At 38.9% G+C, this 11,094-nt stretch overlaps 1 protein-coding gene across 1 annotated transcript in view; it reads left to right on the top strand.

The window, feature by feature from the left end:
* Window positions 1-11,094, top strand: part of PREX2 (phosphatidylinositol-3,4,5-trisphosphate dependent Rac exchange factor 2) — a 187,182-nt gene that overhangs the window by 2,818 nt on the left and 173,270 nt on the right. The window lies entirely within an intron of this gene.

Raw genomic sequence — 11,094 nt, 5'->3', positions numbered from 1 at the left:
GCTCATGTTCAGCCGGCTGTCAACCAACACCCCCAGGTCCTTCTCTGCTGGGCAGCTTTCCAGCCACTCTTCCCCAAGCCTGTAGCGCTGCATGGGGTTGTTGTGGCCGAAGTGCAGGACCCGGCACTTGGCCTTGTTGAACCTCGTAAGTTCCAATAGAAGTTAAGAGTTAGGCTTCCAGGTCACCTCAACACCGTCAGTGGAACTCATTATGGTAGAAACCATGTTTCCTTTATGATTGAGAAGCTGAAGCCATTTATAGTCTTCCTAACAGTTTGCACGCAGTACCTGTAGTTTTCACTGTAGTTAATAGGAACAGAGTATTCACTTAGATAAATGAAAAAATCCAGTGGTTTCAGGGTTAGAGCCTATTTCTTCTGCGGGGTTACAGAACGTAATCTTTTATGATGTGTATGGTTCATATGGAAAAGTACATTAGCACTTGTGTAGTAGTCTAGGCGGGCAAGAGAGCTAACTTTTCACCCATTTGGACTGACATTTCCATTTTGTGTATATGCCCTGTTGAGAAGGCAGTTAAATTAAGGAACAGAAAAGTTCAGTTTTCTTCAATTGATTGTTCTTGCGTAGGAAAGGGGCAGTATATAAGTGGGATTTGTGTGGAAGCGTAACATACATCATACTACACCTAACTCATTTTCCTGAGTACCTCATGAGATCTTGTGAAGTGAATTGATAATGTGCACGACCCCTTCGGCTGAGGCAAAATTACACTGTCGCAATGGGCAGTATGTAATATAGACAGGAGTGGAAGTGATCAAGTGTAAGCCTGATTTATCCGAGTGGTGGTAGGAGGAAACCTCTGTTGCTGATGCAGTCGTGTTGGGGAAATGGGGCTTTGCCTGGTACAGCTTGTGGCTGGCTGGAGGATGAAGAGATTATAAGGAGCAAGAGACTTTGCTGGTGTGTGTCAACATGGGAAATGCTTTGCTGGTTTCCCTACACTGGAAACATGTCTTATTATATGTTAGATTTATTTAGGTTCTTCAGTTTATATTGGAATTAAAGAGCATCTCACTGAGGACAAATTTCTGGTTGCTTATTTAAAGTATTTTTATTCCCCTACTCCTCTGTGATTCTTCATCCTCCAGTTATCATCAGTGTAGTGAGAAGCAGCTTGGTTTGTGTATTCTGTCAAAAGTCTACAAGGCTATTGAGTGCAAAGCTGAAGATATAATATATTCATTATTTTATTAGATAGATGTAGCCGAGTAGTCATTCCCATGTGAGTTTGTTCACCTCTTCCTTTTGGCTTTATGCTGTGTAAATACAGTATATTGTTTTTAATCTGCACTCATCACAGATCAAATCTGAGTGGGAAGGTCTGGTTGTATTAATATTATTCTTTCGGATCTCCTGATTCTTCCAGTAATAAACTATAGTAGCACAGAATGTTGAGACATCAGTAATACTGAGCAATAACAATTTTGGGCCCCTTTGAGTGAGGTATGTAAACATACGTGAGGTGGATAAACTGAAATCCACCAGTAGTCGCAGCAATGTCTGAGGGAGCAGGCATGCACAGGAAATTATGAAGAAAGGCTTACGCTTTTCCTTCAAACATTTCATTTTAACATTTGGAGTGTCATTGCAATACCAGAGTTTTTGTTCTTGTTAGCATTTAGCATTTCTTAAAAGAAATTAATCTAGCGATGGAAGAATTTACCTAAGACACTAAAACGCTTTTGAAAACTCTATCTACAGATAGAGTTTAAGAGCTACAACATGAGGATTTGGTTACAAACTATTGATACTTTACTGGCTGAATTGGCAATTGGGATTTTTCTGCTGCTGGGCGATCTCTCTGGTGATCATATCATCTTCCTATGGCGAAATCTTTGTTTTCTAATGAAAAAGAAGCTGTACTTGCAAGGATAGAGGAGAATCTTTTTTCACCAAAATGCACTTTCTGGAGGGGAGAGAAAGCAACAATTGGTGAATATTTACTCTGTCTAAAATAATTACACGTCATCCAACTGTGAACTGACTAATTGATATTACCTTTAGTGTTCATGGTAAAGATGCTTTTTTAAAAAAAATCTGTGACTTTCTCAATATGTAACTTATCTATTTCATTCATTACAGCAAACAACAAAGCATCTATATTTAATGTGCTCTGTGTAAATAAAATGAAAATTTCCTATTTTGCTCTATAAGCACAGTTAGCTAACTAGAGTAAAACTGAATAAACTTTTCCAAGATTCTCCTTGGTCCACGATTTTATGCTGGGGAATATATTTGACTTTTTAATGAATGTTTTAAAAAATAAGGTTTTTTGAATTTGCTTAATGTTTTCATGTAAGGTTTCATTTACTGTATAAATCAGGGTACTCACCTGAACCCTCGATGTACCAGTAGTAAAGAGACCAGTAAAACTGTGGGTAGAAGTTGCTGAGAAATTAAAAAGTATTTAATAGTAAAGAGTTGCCAAAAAGTGACTGGCTTAATTTGTCACCTTGTAACTTGGTATAAGGCTTAGTTTTTATGATTGTGCTTTACACTGACTGTTCGGCCAGTAAAGGCAAACCAAGCCATGAAGAACTTTAGGATGTAGATACACTGCAGGGAAACAGGCTAGATACAATAGTAGGTAAATGTGTGTGTGTGTATATATATATATTAAAAAAAAAGTGTGTGTATATATATTTGGGAAAGAAATTTTATTTTGGAATAGAAATTGGAAATGTAATGGATCTGCTACATTTGGTACTTCAGGGGATAGCCATGGAAGTAGAGTTTATTTTTTCTATGACAGGGATTGTTTTTCTGGTGCAGTTTCGTGTTCTGACAAATTTGACATTGATGGGAATAGAAGCAGATGTTGGCACTTGTGTAAGCCTTCCAAAACCCCATGGCCTCAGCTGGGGTGACTAGTTAGATCCTGAAGCAGCTGGGGAAAAAAAAAGCTAGTTTATTATATAGACTATAGTATGGTTTACAGAATCTCTTCTGTGAATATATATACATTTCTTCCAGTTAACTCTCAAATCTCAGTTTAATGCCATTAAATCCTACTGTACTGTCTTCTCTCTTCTGCTTGCACTAAAGTGGAAAAAGGGTTCGTTTTCTTTAAATGTGTGCCCTGTTAAGGGAAGCCCAGTCCTTGCTTTTCAATGGGCATAAAGAGATTTTGTTCATAAGGTTTATTGCCCAGCCTCCGCGGTGGCTGTGTGACTCCTCAGGATCTGTATTTCCCTGCCACACTGAGCCTTTCCTTTCTCTTGGCTCAATAGGTATTTCTCTGATTGTTGAGCAGACTAATTAGTTGGACAAGTGATTAATAGTAATTGAGACTCCAGGTAAACTTTAGCAAATTCAGTGTTACTAACCCTGACCAGCAATAGAGGATTTGTGTCCTAGATTAAAACTCCTCAAATGGTTATGCTAGACGATGAAATTAGGTGTTGGGCCTTTCGCAAAGAGCCACTTTTAAATGATCTTTTGTGGCTGTAGTTTGATACAATAACGACGTGTGTCTTGTTTTTGTGTGTATGTGTATATGTCATAGAACCATAGAATATCTCAAGTTGGAAGGGACCCATAAGCATCATCAAGTCCAACTTCCTAAATATGTTATATGTATATCTCAGTTACAGTAATGATTAGTGACTTCATAATGGTTTGCATAATTGCATTTATATTTTATAAAAGGGATTTAAATGAATGGAAGGGAAGGGTTTTAGCTGGCTGCATTTTTTGATAAGGTTATGTGATTTCCTTTCTCTTCAGGAAAAGAAAAACAACATTCTATGGCTACTTCATCATAAAAAGTCAAAAGGAAGTGCAAACACAATTACCATAGAAAGTCAATATCTTTTCCATTCACTTCCAATTTCTGCTGTTTTTAACTTGCTTAAGCGTTACAAAAAAATCTGAATGTGGTATTCTATTCTTATTTGACTTTGCTTGGCTATATCAATAGCACCACCTGTGGTCTTTATCAGGGTGAGGGTAACTGCTTAAAAGCTGTTTATTTCTTTGTAGCCCCCGTGCCCAAGGTTGAATGCTTGCTTTATGGAGTGGATTAGCAAGAAAGATTATTTGCATCTCTACTAGCTGAGCACAGAGTTCATGCAAGGTATGACAATGGTAAAAAGCAGAGGTTTTTCAGAAGAATTTTCAAGCACATATCTTATCTTGTTGGGAAGTGTAAGGAATTATACTGCACTATAGAGTGATGTTTCATACTTTTCAACGGATTTCCTCTTATTGCTCTCACATGTACTTAGACTATATTTTGAAAAGCTGCTCTTTAAGAAAAAAAGGTGGTTTGTTTAGCTGTTCAGTGAAAAGTTTAAAATACTGAAAGGAGAAATCTTTGTTTCATAGCATTTAAGAAACTCTTCTGTTCATAAGACTTACTGTAGACTAAGATGTATCATGCTGAAGATCATGATATGCTTAGGGGTGTTGTACAACTTCTTGATTTATCTGTATTTATAAATATCATTATATTTGCAGTGTTCCAGTTATTCCTTTGCTCTGCCTTATAGGTCAGTCCTAACTCTCCTGCCGCATGTATTTCATAAGTTTGTAATGTGAGCTGCTAATTTAGAAGAGACTATTTGGAGGGGACCGTCAATCAATATGTCCAGACTTAAGTTACTCTGTGCAGCCTAATGCTGTTGAATAGTATGCTGTTTCCAGTGATTGCAAATATTTATGGAGACATATTTTTCAACCCTCTTCAGTAGTAATTTTTGTCACCATTTTAAAACACCAAGTGCTTTGAAACTATGCGTTCCAAGGTTGGTGTGTATTTTTTTGGTAGGGTTAACATGAAGAACAATTTTGTCAAAGCAGAGGAATTCAAAGTTAGTAACAGTATTACGCTATAGGAGGAACTGAGAAGTTCTTCACGTTGGAAACCAAAAGGAACTGTATTTTGGCCAAAACAAACAAATCCAAACTGGCTACGGTTGACCTAAGATACTGGTGGGGGCAACTTGCCAGTCTGTAGAAGGCTATAACCATGTGTCTGTATGTTAAGTATATGTCCCTGTTTGGAAAGGAATTGGGCTACCCATGAATCAAGTATAGATTTGAATAAGATAATTTTTATTAATAATTAGAATAATTTAGGCTTTACCTTTTTATGTAAGTATCTTGAATAATTTTGTATACTTATGTACTAATGCATATTCTTTTTCAGGAATTTTGTTTCACTATTTTTGCTTTAATTCTAAACTGCATGCATATCGGTTCAATTTTCTGTTTTGGACTGAGCGGGATTGTCCCTGTCTTTGGTGAATAGGTTGTGTGCGTTGGTGTGGGACTTAAGAGACAGCTTAGGGACAGGCCACTCGGTAGGAATATAAAGACATGCAAGACTGGAGGTAGCAAAGCCAAAGCTCAGCTGGCATTGAAATTAGGGATGTGAAGGACAACAGGAAGGACTTCTGTAAGTGCATTGGTAGCAAAAGGAAGGCTGAGAAAAATGTGTGCCTACAGCTCAGAGGGGCAGGGAGCCTTGTGAAAAGGGGACATAGAAAAGGCTGAGGTACTCCATGCTTTTTCTCCTGGAGTTTTCACCGATAAGGGTTTCCCTTAGGCCTCTCGAAGCTTACTTGCAGATTTTGTGAGAATGTGTCATTGCCTACAGCAGAAGAAGGCACAGTTACATAGTACTTAAGGCACCTGGATATAAACAAGTCTGAGATCAGATGGGATACATCTGAGAAAGCTGGCCGATGTCAATGTGAGGCCTATCTGTCATCTTTGAATGGTCATGGTGATTGTGAGACGTTCCTAATGACTGGGAAAACACAAATGGCAAACCTAGCTTCAGGAAGGTGAAGGAAGAGGATCTGGGGAAGTGCGAGCTTGTCAGCCTCACCTCAATCCTTGGGGAGGTGATGCAGTGAATCATCTTCAAAACCATTCCATGCAGCTGATGGAAGAGAAGGTGATTGGAAGCAGCCTCTGGGGATTTAGAAGAGTGAATCATGCCTGATCAACCTGATTGCCTTCTATGAGAAGATGACTGGCTCAGGGAACTAGGTGAGAGCTATAGATATTGTTTACCTTGATTTAACCAAAGTCTTTGGCATGGCCTGATAAAGTATCCTTACTTCCACATCTCATCAATTTGGACTGGATAAATAGACAATAAGGTGGGTGGGAAGCTGGTGGATCTGTTAGACTCAAGGGACAGTTGTCAACAGCACAAACTAAAGTGGTGGCCAGTTATGAGCGGTGTCACTCAAGAACCAATACTGTATCATGTCTTCAGTAATGTCCTGAATGGTGGGATAGGAAGGTGGACTTTCAGCAGAGGGATCTCAAGTGGCTGGAGTTCTGACAGTACTGACAGGAGCCTCATGAAGTTCAGTGAAGGTAAAAGCAGAGTCCTGCACCTGGAATGGAGTAACGCTATGCACCAGTACAGGCTAGGGGCCAGGAAGCAGCTTTACAGAAAGGGCTCTGGTGGTGCTTGTGGACAAGAACTGGAACATAAGTCAGCACTGCACCTTTGCAGTGCAGAAAACTATCAGCATCCTGGGCTATTTTAGCAACGATGTCACCACTAGGTCAAGGGAAGGGATTCTTTATCCTCTATTCTAGAGTTGTGAGACCTTTGTGGCTCCAACTTTGGGCTCCCTAGTTCAAGAAATAAATTTATGTACTGGAGCAAGTCCAGTGGAGAGCCAGCAAGGTGATGAGGGGCCTGGAGCATATTACTTGCAAAAAAAGGCTGAGAGAACAAGATTTCTTTGACCTGAAGAAGAGAAGTCTCAGTGAAATTTTCATTGTTGTCTTCACCTCCCTGATGGGTGGATATGGAGAAGATGGAGCCACACTCCTCTCAGAGGTGCACAGTGGAAGAAGGAGAGGCAATGGAAAATGGGAAATTCCAACCCAATGTGAGAGGAAAAACTATTGTTTACTGTGAGGATTGTCAAAAACTGGAACAGGTTGCCCAGAGGCTGTGGAATATATATTTTGTTCAAAGCTCAACTGGGCAACACTGGGCAACCTGTTGTAGTTGACAGTGCTTTGTTTAAGTGGTTGGGCTAGATGACCTCTGGAGGTCCCTTCCAACCTACATGACTCATCAATTTTGCAATTTATTGATATGATGGGGAAAAAGGCAGACTGTCTTCAAGTTTCAGCTTTTCAGGAGAGCAAATTTTTCAGGGTTGCACCTCTACTTTGTTTCCCCTGTCCTCTGAAATTGCAATGCAAATGGCCAGGCTACACTGTTCAGCAAACAAATATTCAAAATCCAAGAGGAAACTCAGATACACAGTTATTTTTTCCACTGTATTATATTTGCTCAGGAAACAGATAACCTGGTGCTTCTGTAATATTTTCTATTCAGAGATCTCTCAGTGCATTGCTGTCATTAATAAATCAAATCTGAATAGTTCTACAAATGGGAAACTTAGAGACAGATCTTGATTTTTGGGTCCCAGTGGAAGTTTCTGGCAGAGCCAGAAATATAATCTGACGTCTTGATTCCCAGTTCAGTACTCTGACAGCAAAGCAGTCCTTTCCCTTTATAAATAATTGATACTAGAAGAATGGTTGTCTACTTAAAATGTCTGAGAAACTGCAAGGATAGTTCTTCAAAGCCAGCTTCATTTTGTACAAGCTTTATTGCTCCTGTGATGCTCTCATAGACTGTTCATGGCTGAAGTTATCCTGTTGTAGGGACAGAACTGAGATATTAGGGGTTGACACTTACTTTAGGTCCCATGAGACCTCCTGATTCTCCTTTCTGCTTTTGGCAGCCTGTCTGCCGAGTCATCTGGCATACCTCATGAGCTTTCAAGTTCAATGCTGAAAAGCATGAGTTTAGTGTAGGGGAATGGGTAGGAGAAACAGCTAGAACTGAATAGCAGTGGAGAGAACAGTAATAAGATGTAGAAGGGTGGCTTTCTTTATGTCAATGTCATTTGTGTGATGCAATCAGAAAGGCTAAACTACAAGAGAGTGTTCTCACTTGGACTAGAATTGTGTTTATACTTGTTGTAAATGTCCAGTTTTTTGAAAAGCCTGATTTCGTTGCCTTACTAACTTCATGAAATTGTGCTTACAGAAAGCCTTCAGAGACCTGTATTTTGGGGCTTGTTTAGGGAGAGTTTGCTGGCAAGCAGTGAAGGGTGAGTTTGGTAGCCAAGTATCTGTATTGGAAGGACTACCTTGTAATAGGCACAAACTGGTGAAGTAGATGAGACACTTTCAGAGACGTCCAGTGGCAAACCCTGAATCATCTGGATTTGTGTCCTCACTGTTCCCCACCCTCAAAACCATGACAGTTCAAAACATGATGAATGTGTATCTAAAACAAAGCTGGTTTTATGTTATTACTCAGCTAAAAATTCCAGATTGGAAATGAAGTTAAATACTGATTACTAGGTAACAGCACGAAAGTGGAGCAACCCCTGAAATAATTCATTAGTTTGTATTTTCTTTAACAAAAGATACCATAAGAGTCATCAACTTCCCATTTTATGTTATTGAAATAAACTAGAAAGTACTAGATACAAAATGGAAGAATGGTAAGCAAGATTTCTCTTCCCCGGCCTTTAATACACTTTCAGGATGTTCTCAGGTTCTTCTGTAAACTTAATTGGCCGTGGTTTTACTTCTTAATCCCTACTGTGACATTTTGAAAAAAATTGGACACTAAAAGCACAAAGCTATAAAGTTGAAATGATGTTCTGTATAACAAAGTGATTGATCTCTGGGATGCTATGAATTTGTGTAACAAGACTGGAAAATCACTTCACTTTATTGCTTAGTATGTGCTAAGTTACCTTACCCAAGGAATTTAAGCATATGGTGTATCCAGATGCCTGGAAGAAATAGCATACGCCAGGATGCTTTGAGACAACATCCTCAGATTCTGTAGTGTGAGCATGGTAAAGGGACTTTGCTTTAACAGTCACAGAGGCATTTGAGACTTAAACAGATGTGGAAGCAACTGAAGCTCTGCAGTGTATAAGCAGTGCTTTCATTAAAAAGATACCAAAGCCTTACAAGATAGAGGGAAGGGAAGGAGTGGCACATAACTGTAGAGTTTGTGTTTTGTCACTTGTAAAATGTTCATCGCTGATTAGTTCCTATTTATCCTTTTATCGTCTGTGGGGGAGAGTTATTTTGCAGAAGCCATATAAAGCGGGAAGACAGTAAATACGTCCTGATTCATAGAATGCCTTTGTGAAAATAGCCACCCTAAATTTATAATGATAGCTGCTTCCTTCCTTCCAGTGCCTGCTGATTTTTGCTCCTGAAAGCTTATAAAATACCACTTAAAAATGAACTTGCAGTGTAAGATAAAGACCTAAAATGAGAGGTGTTGGAAGGAACCTGTGGATTGCTGTGATAGATTTAATAATAGGTCTATCACAGTAATTTTTTTTATAATGGTGGTTAGTAGCATTACTTAAGGAGGGTGTATCCTTCCCAATTTCAGGCACCAGTGGTTGGGGGGCTGTCTGTACTGGAGATTGTGAATGTAGGGCCTGGATGCAAACTAAGTAATCTCTGAGTTTGCCTACTTTATTTTTGTACAGTTTGTATTTTTTTGGCACCAGTAACTTCTGAATGTGTTTCCCACAAAATAATTCCTTTTGCTCATTTTAAATGTCCTGCCTGAAAAATTCACTAAGTACTTGCGTCACTATTTTTCTTGTTAGAAGTCCAAGTCTAATTATTCCTGTTATGAAAGCCCTTTCGTACTTCTGATCATCTTCCAGACTACTTTGGGATGAATTCTTCTGGTATCAGTATCATTGATCTTCACCCTGATTTCGTTCTTAATCTTTTGCACAACAGTTTTAAGAGGGTAAAGATTAAACCTCCCAAATGTGTGTAACAGATGTTTGAGGTACTGAATTATGATTTTTCTTGTACTGAAAGATGTTAAAGAGTTCTGCTTATCCTTCTTTTGTAGTTAGCACCTTACTTAGGCCCTGCTTTCCTCTCTTCATTTACCTTTAAATATTTAAAGTGATATTTTTAGAGGTTGGGGAAGATACTTGAAGTATGAGTTGTAGCTGCTGTTTGCTGTCCTTCTCACCATTCTGTTTTGCAGTGTGAAACAGCATATGGGGAAAAGGTGTGGAAAGAGGGCTCAGTGAAGGACAAAAGTAGTCAGCAACAGTAATAAATATGAAGAATGAGAGGTGTGAGATTACAGGAGAAACTGTGCTCTGGAAATAGGAGGGGGAGAATACTGGAAATGAAGAAAAAATGCATGAACAAGATAGAAAAGGAAGAGGGAATGGTTACTGGTTCTTCTAAAAAAGAAAAAGCACACAAAAGCCCCTTTGAAACATATCAAGTATGTGATGAGATTTCCTCGTATTGTAGTATTTGTGGTAATAGGACAGGCATCACTGGCTTTTGCAGTGTTAAATCAGGTGCCACTCATGGTCCCAGAAGTTAGCTATGTTGTTGGGTGGTTGAAGTGAGTGTAGCTGGCAATAAAAAATGCAGTTTCTTAGATATCTTCAAATACAGTCAGCTTGAGGTGTGAAAATGCCATTACCTTTGCATTTGGTTATTGTCTGCTTATTTTCATTCATTTTATGATAAAATATGAAATTTTGATAATTATCAAGAGATACTGAGAATTTTGTAATTAAAGAGAGCAAAACGTGAGCTGTCTTTAGCTGATCTCAAGCTTACCAGTAAAAGAGACCTCCAGGTTTTCAAGATGATGTGACTGATTAAACATTTTGAAAGTGACAAGTTGTAGATTGCTTCATAATGTTGGAAATATTTTTGGCTGAGTTGAGATCTTTCTGTGGGTTAGAGTTACAGAGGAGACCTCTTAAATAGAAGGATCGTATCTGCTGTTTTCTCTAAGTAGAAAGGTTCATTTTCTAATAAGATGTTGATTCTGTAATTCAGTTACACAAAACAACATGTAACTACCATTAATAATAATATTGTAATTAATGAATGTGTCGTGGTTTAACCCCAGCTGGCAACTAAGCACCACACAGCTGCCGCTCACTCAACCCCCGGTGGGATGGGGGAGAGAATCGGAAGGATAAAAGTGAGAAGACTTGTGGGTTGAGATAAAGACAGTTTAATAGGTAAAACAAAAGCTGCGCACGCAGG

The sequence above is a fragment of the Aptenodytes forsteri genome, unplaced genomic scaffold, assembly GCF_000699145.1.
Source record: "Aptenodytes forsteri isolate BGI_AS27 unplaced genomic scaffold, ASM69914v1 Scaffold18, whole genome shotgun sequence".
NCBI lineage: Eukaryota > Metazoa > Chordata > Aves > Sphenisciformes > Spheniscidae > Aptenodytes > Aptenodytes forsteri.
This window is presented reverse-complemented; position numbering and strand designations above follow the sequence as displayed.